This window comes from Chaetodon auriga, chromosome 5 (genome assembly GCF_051107435.1).
Source record: "Chaetodon auriga isolate fChaAug3 chromosome 5, fChaAug3.hap1, whole genome shotgun sequence".
NCBI classification, from domain to species: Eukaryota; Metazoa; Chordata; class Actinopteri; order Chaetodontiformes; family Chaetodontidae; genus Chaetodon; species Chaetodon auriga.
Window position 1 is genome coordinate 195,149 of NC_135078.1, and position 15,736 is coordinate 210,884.

A 15,736-nucleotide genomic window follows, 5' to 3' on the forward strand; every position below is an offset into this window, starting at 1 on the left:
TTACAGTCAAAATCACACTACATGAGCGAGCCACGCACAAACTGAACACTTGTCGTACTTTTCACAGTATCTGAAAAAGAAGTCAAATTAAAACATATTGTCCTCCATAAACATTCACATTTGAGTGTTTCTCAGGTGGAATTGTCATTCTGAGACTGTGACACATAAAAACAAATTAATCTTAAACGGTGATGCTCATTTGATTTTACAGTCAAAATCACACTACATGAGCAAGACACACACAAACTGAACACTTGTCGTACTTTTCAGAGTATCCGAAAAAGAAGTCAAATGAAATAATGCTGTCCTTCATACACATTCACATTTGAGTGTTGCTCAGGTGGAATTGTCATTCTGAGACAATGTGACACATAAAAACAAATGAATCTTAAATGGTGACGCTCATTTGATTTTACAGTTAAAATCACACTACAAGAGTGAGAAAAGCACAAATTGAACATTTGTCTTACTTTTCACAGTATTTGAAAAAGACGTCAACTTAAGCAATGCTGTCCTTCATACACATTCACATTTGAGTGTTTCTATAGTTTAATTGTCATTCTGACACAGTGTGACACATAAAAACAAATGAATCTTGAATGGTGATGCTCATTTGATTTTACAGTCAACATCGTACTACATGAGTGATAAGAGCACAACATCAACACTTGTATTTTTCACATTAACTCTAAAGGAAGTCCAATTAAACCATGTTGTCCTTCATAAACATTCACATTTGAGTGTTTCTCAGGTGGAATTGTCATTCTGAGACAGTGTGACACATAAAAACAAATGAATCTTAAATGGTGACGCTCATTTGATTTTACAGTCAAAATCACACTACATGAGCGAGCCACGCACAAATTGAACATTTGTAGTACTTTTCACAGTATCTGAAAAAGAAGTCAGATGAAATAATGCTGTCTTTCATACACATTCATATTTGAGTGTTTCTAAAGTGGAATTGTCATTCTGAGACAGTGTGACACATAAAAACAAATGAATCTTAAATGGTGACGATCATTTGATTTTACAGTCAAAATCACACTACATGAGCGAGCCACGCACAAACTGAACACTTGTCGTACTTTTCACAGTATCTGAAAAAGAATTCAAATTAAAACATATTGTCCTTCATAAACATTCACATTTGAGTGTTTCTCAGGTGGAATTGTCATTCTGAGACTGTGACACATAAAAACAAATTAATCTTAAACGGTGATGCTCATTTGATTTTACAGTCAAAATCACACTACATGAGTGAGACACGCACAAACTGAACACTTGTCGTAATTCTCAGAGTATCTGAAAAAGAAGTCAAATGAAATAATGCTGTCATTCATACACATTCACATTTGAGTGTTTCTAAAGTGGAATTGTCATTCCGACACAGTGTGAGACAAAAACAAATAAATCTTAAATGGTGACGCTCATTTGATTTTACAGTCAAAATCACACTACATGAGCGAGCCACGCACAAATTGAACATTTGTCGTAATTCTCAAAGTATCTGAAAAAGAAGTCAAATGAAATAATGCTGTCATTCATACACATTCACATTTGAGTGTTTCTAAAGTGGAATTGTCATTCCGACACAGTGTGAGACAAAAACAAATGAATCTTAAATGGTGACGCTCATTTGATTTTACAGTTAAAATCACACTACAAGAGTGAGAAAAGCACAAATTGAACATTTGTCTTACTTTTCACAGTATTTGAAAAAGACGTCAACTTAAGCAATGCTGTCCTTCATACACATTCACATTTGAGTGTTTCTATAGTTGAATTGTCATTCTGACACAGTGTGACACATAAAAACAAATGAATCTTGAATGGTGATGCTCATTTGATTTTACAGTCAAAATCACACTACATGAGCGACAAAAGCACAACATCAACACTTGTATTTTTCACAGAAACTGCGAAGGACGTCAAATTAAAACATGTTGTTCTTCATAAACATTTACAGTTGAATGTTTCTAAAGTGGAATTGTCTTTCTGAGACAGTGTGACATATAAATACAAAGGAATCTTAAATGGTGACATTCATTTGGTTTTACGGTCAATATCACTACATGTGAGTGACAGGAGCACAACATCAACACTTGTATTTTTCACAGTAACTGTGAAGGATGTCAAATTAAAACATGTTGTCCTTCATAAACATTCACAGTTGAATGCTTCTTAAGTGGAATTGTCATTTTGAGACAGTGTGACATGTAAATATGAATTCATCTTAAATGGTGACATTCATTTGGTTTTACGGTCAAAATCACTCCATGTGAGTGACAGGAGCACAACATCAAAACAAATAAATCTTAAACGGTGACACTCATTTCATACCTCAGTCAAAATCACATACATGAGCGACAGAAGCACAACATCAACAATTGTATTTTTCACAGTAACTGAGAAGGAACTCAAATTAAAACATGTTGTCCTTCATAAACATTCACAGTTGAATGTTTCTAAAGTGGAATTGTCATTATTAGACAATGTGACACATAAAAACAAATGAATCTTAAATGGTGACGTTCATTTGATACCTCAGTCAAAATCACACGAAATGAGCGAGATAAGCACAACATCAACACTTGTATTTCTCACAGAAACTGTGAAGGAAGTCAAATTAAAACACGATGTCCTTCATAAACATTCACAGTTAAATGCTTCTAAAGTGGAATTGTCATTCTGAGACAGTGTGACATGTAAAAATGAATTAATTTTAAATGATGACATTCATTTGATTTTACGGTCAAAATAACTCCATGTGAGTGACAGGAGCACAACATCAACACTTGTATTTTTCACAGTAACTGTGCAGGAAGTCAAATGAAACCATGTTGTCCTTGAAAAACATTCATAGTTGAATGTTTCTAAAGTGGAATTGTCAGTATAAAACAATGTGACACTTAAAACAAATGAATCTTAAGTGGTGACGCTCATTTGATACCTCAGTAAAAATCACACTTCATGAGCGACAGAAGCACAACATCAACACTTGTATTTTTCACAGAAACTGTGAAGGAAGTTAAATTAAAACGTGGTGTCCTTCATAAACATTCACAGTTAAATGCTTCTAAAGTGGAATTGTCATTCTGAGACAGTGTGACATGTAAAAATGAATTAATCTTAAATGGTGGCATTCATTTGATTTTACGGTCAAAATAACTCCATGTGAGTGACAGGAGTACAACATCAACACTTGTATTTTTCAAAGAAACTGTCAAGTTAGTGTAGCAGAACTGGTCTGTAGCTGACCCTCCTCTCACCTCTTTGCATTGCTCAGGAGAAGTGTAGTGATAAAACAATCAGACTTTTAAGAGTTATTGACCATCTGGAAAGTTCACAGAAAGGTGCGAACCCAGGCAGAGACAGGATGTCTGGTTTAGAGACATCTTCTCACACCCTTTCAGGGCAACAAGAGTCACTGATAACACTTTTACCTCTAATTTACATCTGGTCAAGACGTTCTCATGGAGGTGCTAACTCTTTCTTGATAGCCCATGGGAGTTAAGGACAATAAAACTGCCTGGATGGACGAATGCCATGTCTCAAAGGAATCTTCAAACCAGATAATGCTGATGGGTTGTAAATTAAACATTCCTGAAGCAAACTGTTCTGTATGTCTGTGTGCCTTTTTGCTTAACCTACCAAATTAACCAAATCTCAATGTTTGATTTAACTGTAGATGCTATTACATTGCTAAGCTCGTGATCTGTACAATAACAATGCTTTCCTGGTTTTCCTAACTTACAGGATGACGAAACTGTGAATTTAACTATTTCTAAGGTTTTCTCTGAGTTTCTACCATGTAACCATACTACCATCTAGAGGTTCATAGCGGTTAGGTTGAATGTGCTTAGCGGAAGACATTTATTAATACCTAACTATAATAGCGATAATCATTTCGGCAAATATAGTCTGCCCTTCTTTGTTCCTTCATCATATTAAAGTTGTTATACCCTTAGTCATCATGTTTATTGGGATTAGTATTAGAAAATGTTACCATGTTCATTGTTTAATGTTGTCGTTATTCATAAGAATTGTCTAAAGCATGTAGTGAACACGCATGTCGTTGTTGAAGTGCCATTGAAAATTGATCATTTAAAATATATTCGATTGACCATAGTGAGAAGCAGATGAGCCCTCGTATGAATCATTAATTAATTCTCGCTCTGTGGAATGAAATCACGTTGCGCGTCTGTGAACCATCCCACATGCGTGACGGCCTATCGATTAGACACGCCCTGGAGCGAGGATAAAGTTAGCCGCGCGCAACGGACGCCAGTCTTGCTTAGTTTATGTCTTGTTAGTTCTAGTTTTCCTTTCCTTCAGTCTTGTTCTTGTTTTTCCTTTCTTTCAGTTAATCTAATTTTTGTGTTAAGTTCTTTGTCTTTAGTTTTCAAGTATTTTTCCGCTCCGTCGTTTTCTCAGTCTTTTTGTTGCTGCTCACAACGACACAGAGTGGCCTGATTTAATTCTGCAGAAAACGTACTTTTCTAATCTTCATGAAACTTTCATTTTTGCTCGCCACGCCAAGCCGCATAATTCCTATTTTTGTTGTTAAAGTCTAGTCACATAATAATAATTTTGAAGACATTTTCGACCGGCCATCGAAGAGTTTCTCAATCTTATTATTAGTAATCAAAAGCCTTGCCAAACGGCCAACAACTAACGGACCGCACCGAAGACCTGTAGCCTGCTGCTGACCCGCTGGTCCGGGTTAAAGAACCATCAGAAGCCGTTCCTCGTCTGTAACCGACACCGAAGACCCTCAGCTCCCGAGACATCCCTGTCCAGCACCAGTTCTCATCAGTGGTTCGCTTGATTCGTCCAGCAGACTGCTGTACGGGCCAGAGTGACGGACTACGAATCGGAGCCTCTTCGTGTTAGTTCGGGGCAGGCCTCTACAGGAGCGTTGCTGACAAAGTAGGCATATTTAAGTGGTTTTGAATAAGAGTTGGTCAGTGAGGTTGAGATATTGTCAATTTGTTTAAATTCTCTAAATTGTTCATTCAACAAATTAACTTCATATTCGCGTCCCCATTTCCCTTTAAAAACCTACTTCTCACTATCGCTAATCTCATTTTACCATTCTCTTGCCATAAGTTCCTCTGTGCAGTGTTTGTGTTAATCTACCTCATCCATATAATCTATCGTATTATTCATGGTTCATATTCATTTCATTATTGTGTTTAATAAATAATCTTTTGCATACAAGTCGTTGTCAGACGGTGTCCTTTTGAGCTGGATATAAGCAATCCCTGTACTGAGAGTTTACGCCTTAGATTATCAGACTGATCTACTTTTGGTTCATTCATTCACTACATCAGCATTAACAGATATGATATACAAAATCCTTCTTAGCTGAGGAAGGTTGGTGCCCTTTGTAATATTAACGAATGTAACATTAATTTAGAGGTAATTCCCCTACATTAGGCAAATGAAATCATGTTGTCCTTGAAAAACATTCATAGTTAATTGTTTATAAAGTGGAATTGTCAGTATAAGACAATGTGACACATCAAAACAAATGAATCTTAAATGGTGATGCTCATTTGATACCTCAGTCAAAATCACACAGAAGCACAAGATCAACACTTGTATTTTTCACAGAAACTGTTAAGGAAGTCAAATTAAAACGTGTTGTCCTTCATAACGTTTACAGTTGAATGTTTCTAAACTGGAATTGACATTGTAAGACAGTGTGACACATAAAAATAAATGAATCTTAAATGGTGACATTCATTTGGTTTTACGGTCAAAATCACTCCATGTGAGTGACAGGAGCACAACATCAACACTTGTATATTTCACAGAAACTGGGAAGGAAGTCAAACGAAAACATGTTGTCCCTCATAAACATTCAAAGTTGAATATTTCTGAAGTGGAATTGTCATTCTGAGACAGTGTGACACACACAAAAAAACAAATGAATCTTAAATGGTCACGTTCATTTGAAAAACAAAGGAATCTTAAATGGTGACATTCATTTGATGTCACAGTCAAAATCATACTACATGTTAGTGGCAGGTGCACAACATCATCAATTGTATTTGTCACAGTAACTGTGAAAGGAGTCAAATTAAAACATGTTCTCCTTCATAAACATTCACAGTTGAATGTTTCTAAAGTGGAATTGTCAGTCTGAGAAAGTGTGACACATAAAAACAAATGAATCTTAAATGGTGAGGCTCATTTGATTTTACAGTTAAAATTACACGACATGAGCGAGAGAAGCACAGAAACTGTGAAGGAAGTCAAATGAAACCATGTTGTCCTTGATAAACATTCAAAGTTGAATGTTTCTTAAGTGGAATAGTCATTCTGAGACAGTGTGACACGTAAAAATAAATGAATCCTAAATTGTAATGGTCATTTGATTTTCCAGTCAAAATCATGAGCGACAGGAGCACAAAATGAACATGAAACATGTTGTCCGTCATAAGCATTCACAGTTGAATATTTCTAAAGTATAACAGTCATTCTGAGACAGTGTGACACATAAAAACACATGAATCTTAAATGGTGACGATCATTTGAAAAACGCAGGAATCTTAAATGGTGACATTCATTCGATTTAACAGTCAAAATCATACTACATGAGTGACAGGTGCACAACATCAACACTTGTATTTTTCACAGAAACTGTGAAGGAAGCCAAATTAAAACATGTTGTCATTCATAAACATTCACAGTTGAATGTTTCTAAAGTATAACTGTCATTCTGAGACAGTGTGACACATAAAAAGAAATGAATCTTAAATGGTCACGCTCATTTGATTTTACAATCAAAATCATTACATATGAGCGACAGGAGCACAAAATGACCATGAAACATGTTGTCCGTCATAAACATTCACAGTTGAATGTTTCTAAAGTGGAATTGTCATTCTGAGACAGTGTGACACATAAAAACATATGAATATTAAATGATTTTACAGCCAATATCACACTACATGAGCGAAACAATGAAAATAAAAACAAATGGATTTTAAATGGTGACGCTCATTTGATGTTACACTCAAAATCACACTACATGAGCAACAGAAGCACATCAACACTTGTATTTTTCACAGAAACTGTTAAGGAAGTCAAATTAAAACGTGTTGTCCTTCATAACGTTTACAGTTGAATGTTTCTAAACTGGAATTGACATTGTAAGACAGTGTGACACATAAAAATAAATGAATCTTAAATGGTGACATTCATTTGGTTTTACGGTCAAAATCACTCCATGTGAGTGACAGGAGCACAACATCAACACTTGTATATTTCACAGAAACTGGGAAGGAAGTCAAACGAAAACATGTTGTCCCTTATAAACATTCAAAGTTGAATATTTCTAAAGTGGAATTGTCATTCTGAGACAGTGTGACACACACAAAAAAACAAATGAATCTTAAATGGTCACGTTCATTTGAAAAACAAAGGAATCTTAAATGGTGACATTCATTTGATGTCACAGTCAAAATCATACTACATGTTAGTGGCAGGTGCACAACATCATCAATTGTATTTGTCACAGTAACTGTGAAAGGAGTCAAATTAAAACATGTTCTCCTTCATAAACATTCACAGTTGAATGTTTCTAAAGTGGAATTGTCAGTCTGAGAAAGTGTGACACATAAAAACAAATGAATCTTAAATGGTGAGGCTCATTTGATTTTACAGTTAAAATTACACGACATGAGCGAGAGAAGCACAGAAACTGTGAAGGAAGTCAAATGAAACCATGTTGTCCTTGATAAACATTCAAAGTTAAATGTTTCTTAAGTGGAATAGTCATTCTGAGACAGTGTGACACGTAAAAATAAATGAATCCTAAATTGTAATGGTCATTTGATTTTCCAGTCAAAATCATGAGCGACAGGAGCACAAAATGAACATGAAACATGTTGTCCGTCATAAGCATTCACAGTTGAATATTTCTAAAGTATAACAGTCATTCTGAGACAGTGTGACACATAAAAACACATGAATCTTAAATGGCGACGATCATTTGAAAAACACAGGAATCTTAAATGGTGACATTCATTTGATTTAACAGTCAAAATCATACTACATGAGTGACAGGTGCACAACATCAACACTTGTATTTTTCACAGAAACTGTGAAGGAAGCCAAATTAAAACATGTTGTCATTCATAAACATTCACAGTTGAATGTTTCTAAAGTATAACTGTCATTCTGAGACAGTGTGACACATAAAAAGAAATGAATCTTAAATGGTCACGCTCATTTGATTTTACAATCAAAATCATTACATATGAGCGACAGGAGCACAAAATGACCATGAAACATGTTGTCCGTCATAAACATTCACAGTTGAATGTTTCTAAAGTGGAATTGTCATTCTGAGACAGTGTGACACATAAAAACATATGAATATTAAATGATTTTACAGCCAATATCACACTACATGAGCGAGACAATGAAAATAAAAACAAATGGATTTTAAATGGTGACGCTCATTTGATGTTACAGTCAAAATCACACTACATGAGCAACAGAAGCACAACATCAACACTTGTATTTTTCACAGAAATTGTGAGGAAGTCAAATTAAAACATGTCCTTCATAAACATTCACAGTTGAATGTTTCTAAAGTATAACTGTCATTCTGAGATAGTGTCACGCATAAAAACAAATTAATCTTAAATGGTGACGCTCATTTGATTTTACAGTCAATATCACACTACATGAGCGAGACAAGCACAAAATGAACACTTGTACTTTTCACAGTAACTGAAAAATAAGTCAATTTAAACAATGATGTCATTTTAAAACAGTCACATTTGAGTGTTTCTCAAGTGGAATTATCAGTCTGAGACAGTGTGACAAGAATTGAATCTTAAATGGTGACGCTCATATGATATTACAGTCAAAATCACACAACATGATTGACAGGAGCACATCAACACTTGTATTTTTCACAGAAACTGTGAAGGAAGTCAAATTAAAACATGTTGTCCTTCATAAACATTCACAGTTGAATGTTTCTAAAGTATTACTGTCATTCTGAGATAGTGTCACACATAAAAACAAATGAATCTTAAATGGTGACGCTCATTTGATTTTACCTTCAAAATCACACTACATGAGCGAGACAAGCACAAACTGAACATTTGTCGTACTTTTCACAGTATCTGAAAAAGAAGTCAAATTAATACATGTTGTCCTTCATAAGCATTCACAGTTGAATGTTTCTAAAGTGGAATTGTCACTCTGAGACAATGTGACATATAAAAATAATGAATCTTAAATGGTGACGCTCATTTGATTTTACAGTCAAAAGGGGAGTGAGGCTGTGGCATTACCTCAGCAGAGGAGGTGTAAAGTGCAGCTATCCATGCCACATCTTTCTTCTTGGCTGCTCTACCTCCTTCCCAGGTTGCATGCAGCACGTCCTGAGACAGCTCCTCAGTGCATGTTGCCACATAGTTGTCAATATCGAGTGGGATGCGTGAGAGCGTATCGGCGCGATATTGTTTTTTCCAGGTCTGTATTTTATACTGAAGCAGAACTCTGACAATTCTCCAACCCAGCGATGTCCAACTGTGTTGAGTTTTGCGGTGCTCATGACGTAAGTAAGTGGATTATTATCAGTGTAGATGGTAAAATGTGGAGCGTAGAAGAGATAGTCTCTGAATTTCTCACACGCTGCCCACTTCAGAGCCAGGAACTCGAGTTTTCCACTGTGGAGTCTGTAGTTCCATTCCGCTGGTGTCGGAGTCCTTGATCCATATCCGATCACTCGCATTTTCCCAACCTGTTGCTGATAGAGGATTGCACCGAGCCCTTTCTCTGATGCATCGGTGTGTAGGACGAATCGCTCCTCCACCAGCATACTGACTAGCCTTTCCAAGGTGCTTTGGTGATCAGCCTTCCAGTCAATGGGTGTTTTGGACGGGAGTTGGGGACCTTTGGACTTGCAGTGATGTGGAAGGAGTTGGGGTATGGAGGACTTAACTTGGAGCAGCTCATACAGTGGTTTTGCTATTTTAGCAAAGTCCTGTAGATAGGAACGGTAATAGCTCAGGAAGCCGAGAACCTGTTAGAGGTCACCAACTGTTTGGGGTGTTTTGGTTTTTAGAGCCAACACCGCATCGAGGTCTTTGGGGTCAACTCGAACTCCCTCGGCCGACACCAAGCGTCCAACATAGCAAACCTCCTTCTGGAACATCTCGCACTTCTCCGCCCGTAACTTCACCCCATGGTGCTGCAGTGCTTAGAGAACCTTGCGAATCACCTCCATGTGGTCACTGAAGGATCTGGAGTAGCACAATAGGTCATCCAGGTACGGAATGCAGCACTCATCTTGCAGGGAGAACAACATCTCCTCCATGCTCCTCTGGAAAGCCGCAGGTGCATTAGAAAGTCCAAATGGGATCCTTATCCACTCGTAAAGCCCCCAGGGAGTGATGAAGGCGGTGAGATGGTGCGACCCTTCTGCTACAAACCACTGGTAGTAAGCTTTACCTTGGTCAAGTGTGCTGAACATTGAATACCCACCCAGCGTGTCTGTCAAATCCTGTATTCGTGGCAGTGGATGCCTGTCAGGTACAGTTTTTTGTTTAGGAGTCGATAATCTATACAGAGGCGTAGAGTGCTGTCCTTCTTCCGCACGCGCACCACTGGGGCAGAATAGGCTGACTTAGATTTCACTATCCATCCCTTTACAATAAGATCTTGAATGTATTCCTTTACCTCTTTAAATAGTGGTTTGGGAATGGATGTGTACGGTCTCTGCACAGGGACATCGTCTTTGAGGTTGATCACCATTTGCAGATTCGGGATACAGCCAATGTCGTCTCCATCCCTCGCAAAGGCGTTTGACTCCTCATGTAGCATCTTCCTAGCAGCCTCCTGCTGTTCTTCCTCCAGGTGGTCGAGGTTTACAGGTGGGTGCCACAGAGGTGAGTCCGAGTTGCTGATGTGAGTGGTGGTGACCTCACTGACGATTGCTGCGGGCTGTGATTTGTCCAGGATATCTGCCTCCACAACATTTTCAACATGCAGCAGGATCCCTAGAGCTGTTTTACGTGGTATTGTGATGTCATGACTGGTGTTGTCACCAATTGGAATGGTGACATAGGGCTTGGCTGGTTTCTGAATTTGTAACAAACCTGGCCCTGCATCCCACTGTCCAGACGACAGACTATCTTCATCGGTTTCAAACAACACCAATTGGGTAGAGGCATCCATGTTTGGCGGGACCTGACACTTCACCCACAACACTTGGCCAGCTGGGAGTACAATGTCTTTGGCCCCTGCTCTCACACATCCCTGCTGCATGACCTACTTTGATGTCTGGACAAAATTGACGAGAGCTTCAGCTGTTTCACTGGGGACAGATATGGCATTGCTAAGAAGACTAACAAGTGGCATTATCTTCTCTGGTTGGCCACAAATTAACACTTCCAAAACATTAAAGCCAATCAGTGGCCTGTCCATGGGATAGCTGCTAAAGAGGAATGGGACACTAATGGACAGATTGGGGTCCAAATATCCTGGTAAGTTCACTGTAATGGCTACCCACCCATCATATGGAATGAGACCACCATTTGCTGCAATGATCTTCAGTTCCTCCTCTCCTAAGATCTCAGAAACTGGGTGAATGCTGAGGTCAGGTAGATATTCATCTTTCAGGTTTGAGTTCTCTGCGTATGTCAGTGTGTTTGTGTCCAAAGCCTTGGTATATTGTATGTTGGAAAACATCTTGTACTGTAGCTGCAGAGTATTTAATGTCATTGTCAGCCAGTTTTGATGTGAATAGGATGCGTTGTTTTAATTGAAATTGTTGTGGTGTTCTCATCCTGTTTCGTGCACATCAACTCTTGGAATAACTCTGTGCTGTTTTTTTCTCTTAGGTGCGTTTGGAGGAACCCCTTGAGTTCAGTCACTGTTATGTCATCTTTGTTAATCAACATCTCTTTGAAGATGCCTGGTCTTATGATTTTGAGCACCCCACGAACAATCTCTGAGTCAGAAAATCTCTCTCTAATTCCATCATCAATTTGCTTGCGGACATCATTGTAGCTGATATCAGAGGATTGATCACCAACCTGACCGCCTTGCACTTTGAACTCTCCCCTGGGTAGGTAACTGAGTTCCCTCAAGGACACCATCCCCACGCGAGCTGACTGGGAGACAGGCTCACCCGGTGGATTGCTGCTCGGCTGACTGGGCAGAACAGAGGGTGGGGGCATATGTGTCTGTGGCGGTGTAACATGTTTTGGTATACACTGTATGAGTTTCTTGCTCAGCTCTTCATAGCTGGCAAGCACTTTAAGCAAATCAGCATTCGCTGCGTCAGGTGTATTTGACATTGCAGCTTTAACTGAGCTTAAATCTGGTACAGCAATATCACTAGGTGATGCGGTACTGACTGAAATAGGTGTGTGGCGACACTGAATGTGAGTGTCTGTGGTGACTTCAGGAGGTGTGTGGATTATGACAGAACCCTCAGATGAACCAACAAGGTCAACAAGCTTTTCACCACTCTGCACAACATGTAACTCAGAATCACCCTTTACTTTTAGCAGTGATAAATCATCATTACGACATTTCACTACATCATCAGTAGCATCTTTTAACATCAGCAACTGTACCATTCCCTCGTCCTCTGTTTCAAGTAACTGCTTACTATACATGAACGAGTTGATGTGGTCATAACATCCCTCCTGGTCTCCCTCCATGACCCCTGACTGGTCTGCATCCAACACTGGATCCACCACTCTGGCCACCCGAAGAAGCTCTTCAGCTGACAAGGTGAGCAAGCCCTTCCTGATGTCCCACACCCGGCTCTTTGTCCCACCATTTGACATGATGGCTCCTCGTTTCCCTCACTGGTAACACAGCACGATGATGGCACAGTCGGCTCTGGATCACAGACCTCCACTCATCCACGGTCGTAGTCCCCACGGCTGGATAGGGCTGTTGGTTGGCAGCTGGATGATGCGGCCCTGCCTCCTAGTTGCTGATCAGTGTTGTCATCGACATCACTTAACTTCCGATCCAATGGATGGCACCGAAAAATCCCAGACGAGCCCCCAAGAATCTGTAGCGGGTCCCGGCTAGGTCTCCGCTGACAGATATAAAGATAATCCTCTCGACAGAGACAGAAATCAGCGAAGCAGGACAACTGTTGCTCATTCTCCATTCATTTGGATTATGTTTATTTTCAACTTCATTTTAACCTTTTGCTGCAATCATGAATTATTTCTGTTATTTTGTCTGCATTATAGCACTGGTATTTTCCACATTTGGAAAACATTTACATAAAATGTCCATTTTTCATATTTTCAAGAAATAAACGTACCAAAATTTGTATCAAACCAAAGATAACCCTTTCCCCTTTTATCATGTCATCTGTCTATCCATCGTGTATGCACTTTTCTCTCATACACATCATCTTTATCTTCTCATCAAAAGAGTATTTTTTTTATGTAGCTGTACATCAAGTACAATAAGTACATTAAGTGCTCACTTAATATAACAGCACCGGCCCCTTCTGATCCTTCCTGCGGGTGGTGGGCCTACAGGAAGGCGGGCCCACGTCGCTCCCTCGGGCTATGCCCAGCCGGGACCTGTGGGCAAAGACCTGGCCACCAGGCGCTCGCCTGCGAGCCCCAACCCCAGGCCTGGCTCCAGGGTGGGGCCCCGGTGACGCCAATCCAGGCAACGTAAGCTTCCTTGTTGTTTTTTCTTTCATAGGGACTTTTGAACCGCTCTTAGTCTGACCCATCACCTAGAACTTGTTTGCCTTGGGAGACCCTACCAGGGGCATTAAGCCCCGGACAACATAGCCTCTAGGATCATTCAGGTACTCAAACTCCTCCACCACAGTAAGTGTCAGTTCAAGGGAGAGCTTCGACCAGATTCCAAGGGAGGTTGGAGACATCGAGTCCGAATGGACTATGTTTTCCACTTCCATTGTTGATGCAGCCGTCAGTAGTTGTGGCCGTAAAGTTGCCGGTGCCTGTCGTGGCGGCGATCCCCGAACCCGGTGGTGGACATCGGAAGTAAGGGATGCCGTCAAGCTGAAGAGGGAGTCCTATTGGGCCTGGGTGGCTCATGGGACTCCTGAGGCAGCTGATGGGTACTGGCAGGCCAACCGTGTGGCAGCTTGGGTGGTTGTAGAAGCAAAAACTCGGGCCTGGGAGGAGTTCGGAGAGGCCATGGAGGAGGACTACTGGTCGGCCTCGAAGAAATTCTGGCAAACCGTTCGGCGCCTCAGGAAGGGGAAGCAGCTCTCTGTCAACACTGTTTACAGTGGAGGTGGGGAGCTGTTGACCTCGACTGGGGACACTGTCGGGCAGTGGAAGGAATACTTCGATGATCTCCTTAATCCCGCTGTCATGTCTTCTGTAGAGGAAGCAAAGACTGGGGACTCGGAGGTCGATTCATCCATCACCTGGGCTGAAGTCACTGAGGTAGGCTGCAAGCTCCTCTGTGGCAAAGCACCGGGGGTGGATGAGATCTGCCCTGAGTACCTCAAGTCAGTGGATGTTGCAGGGCTGTCCTGGTTGACACGCCTCTATACCCTCCACAGGGTGCTTGAGGGTTCATGGGAGTTTGCCCAACCAGTCCACATGTGTTTTGTGGACTTGGAGAAAGCATTCGACCCTGTCCCTCGTGTCATTCTGTGGGAGGTGCTCTGGGAGTATGGGGTTGGAGGCCCTCTGCTGAGGGCTGTACAGTCCCTGTACAACCGGGGCAGGAGCTTGGTCCGCATTGCCGGAAGTAAGTCGGACCTGTCCCCGGTGCATGTTGGACTCCACCAGGGTTGCAGGGTCTGCTTTTTGCGGATGATGTTGTCTTGTTGGCTCCCTTAAGCCAGGATCTTCAGCATGCACTGGGGCGGTTCGTAGCCGAGTGTGAAGCAGCTGGGATGAGAGTCAGCAGCTCCAAGTCTGAGGCCATGGTTCTCGAACGGAAAAAGGTGGCTTGCTCCCTCCGGGTTGGGGAAGAGATCCTGCCTCAAGTGGAGGAGTTTAAGTATCTTGGGATCTTGTTCACGAGTGAGGGAAGAATGGAGCGTGAGATTGACAGGTGGATCGGTGCAGCGGCAGCAGTAATGCGGTCGCTGTATCGGTCCTTCGTGATGAATTTACTGGTCAATCTACGTTCCTACCCTCACCTATGGTCATGAACTTTGGGTCATGACCGAAAGAACGAGGTCCCGGATACAAGCGGCTGAAATGAGTTTCCTCCGCAGGGTGGCGGGGCACTCCCTTAGAGATAGGGTGAGGAGCTCTGTCACCTGGGAGGAGCTCAGAGTAGAGTTGCTGCTCTTCCACATCGAGAGGAGTCAGCTGAGGTGGCTCGGGCATCTCTACCGGATGCCCCCTGGACGCCTCCCTAGGGAGGTGTTCCAGGCATGCCCCACTGGGAGGAGGCCCCGGGGAAGACCCAGGACACGCTGGAGTGACTATGTCGCTCGGCTGGCCTGGGAACGCCTCGGGGTCCCCCCGAATGAGCTGGAGGAAGTGTCCAGGGAGAGGGAAGTTTGGGCGTCCCTGCTTAGACTGCTGCCCCCGCGACCCGGCCCCGGATAAAGCGGGTGGAAGTGGATGGATGGATATCCTCTAAATCAGTGATTTTCAACTGGTGGGTCACGGTCCAAAAGTGGGTTGCACACATGTCTGTGTGTGTGTGTGTGTGTGTGTGTGTGTTGGTTTCTCCGGATTATCGGGACATTTTATCGGTTTACGTACCGACATTATTA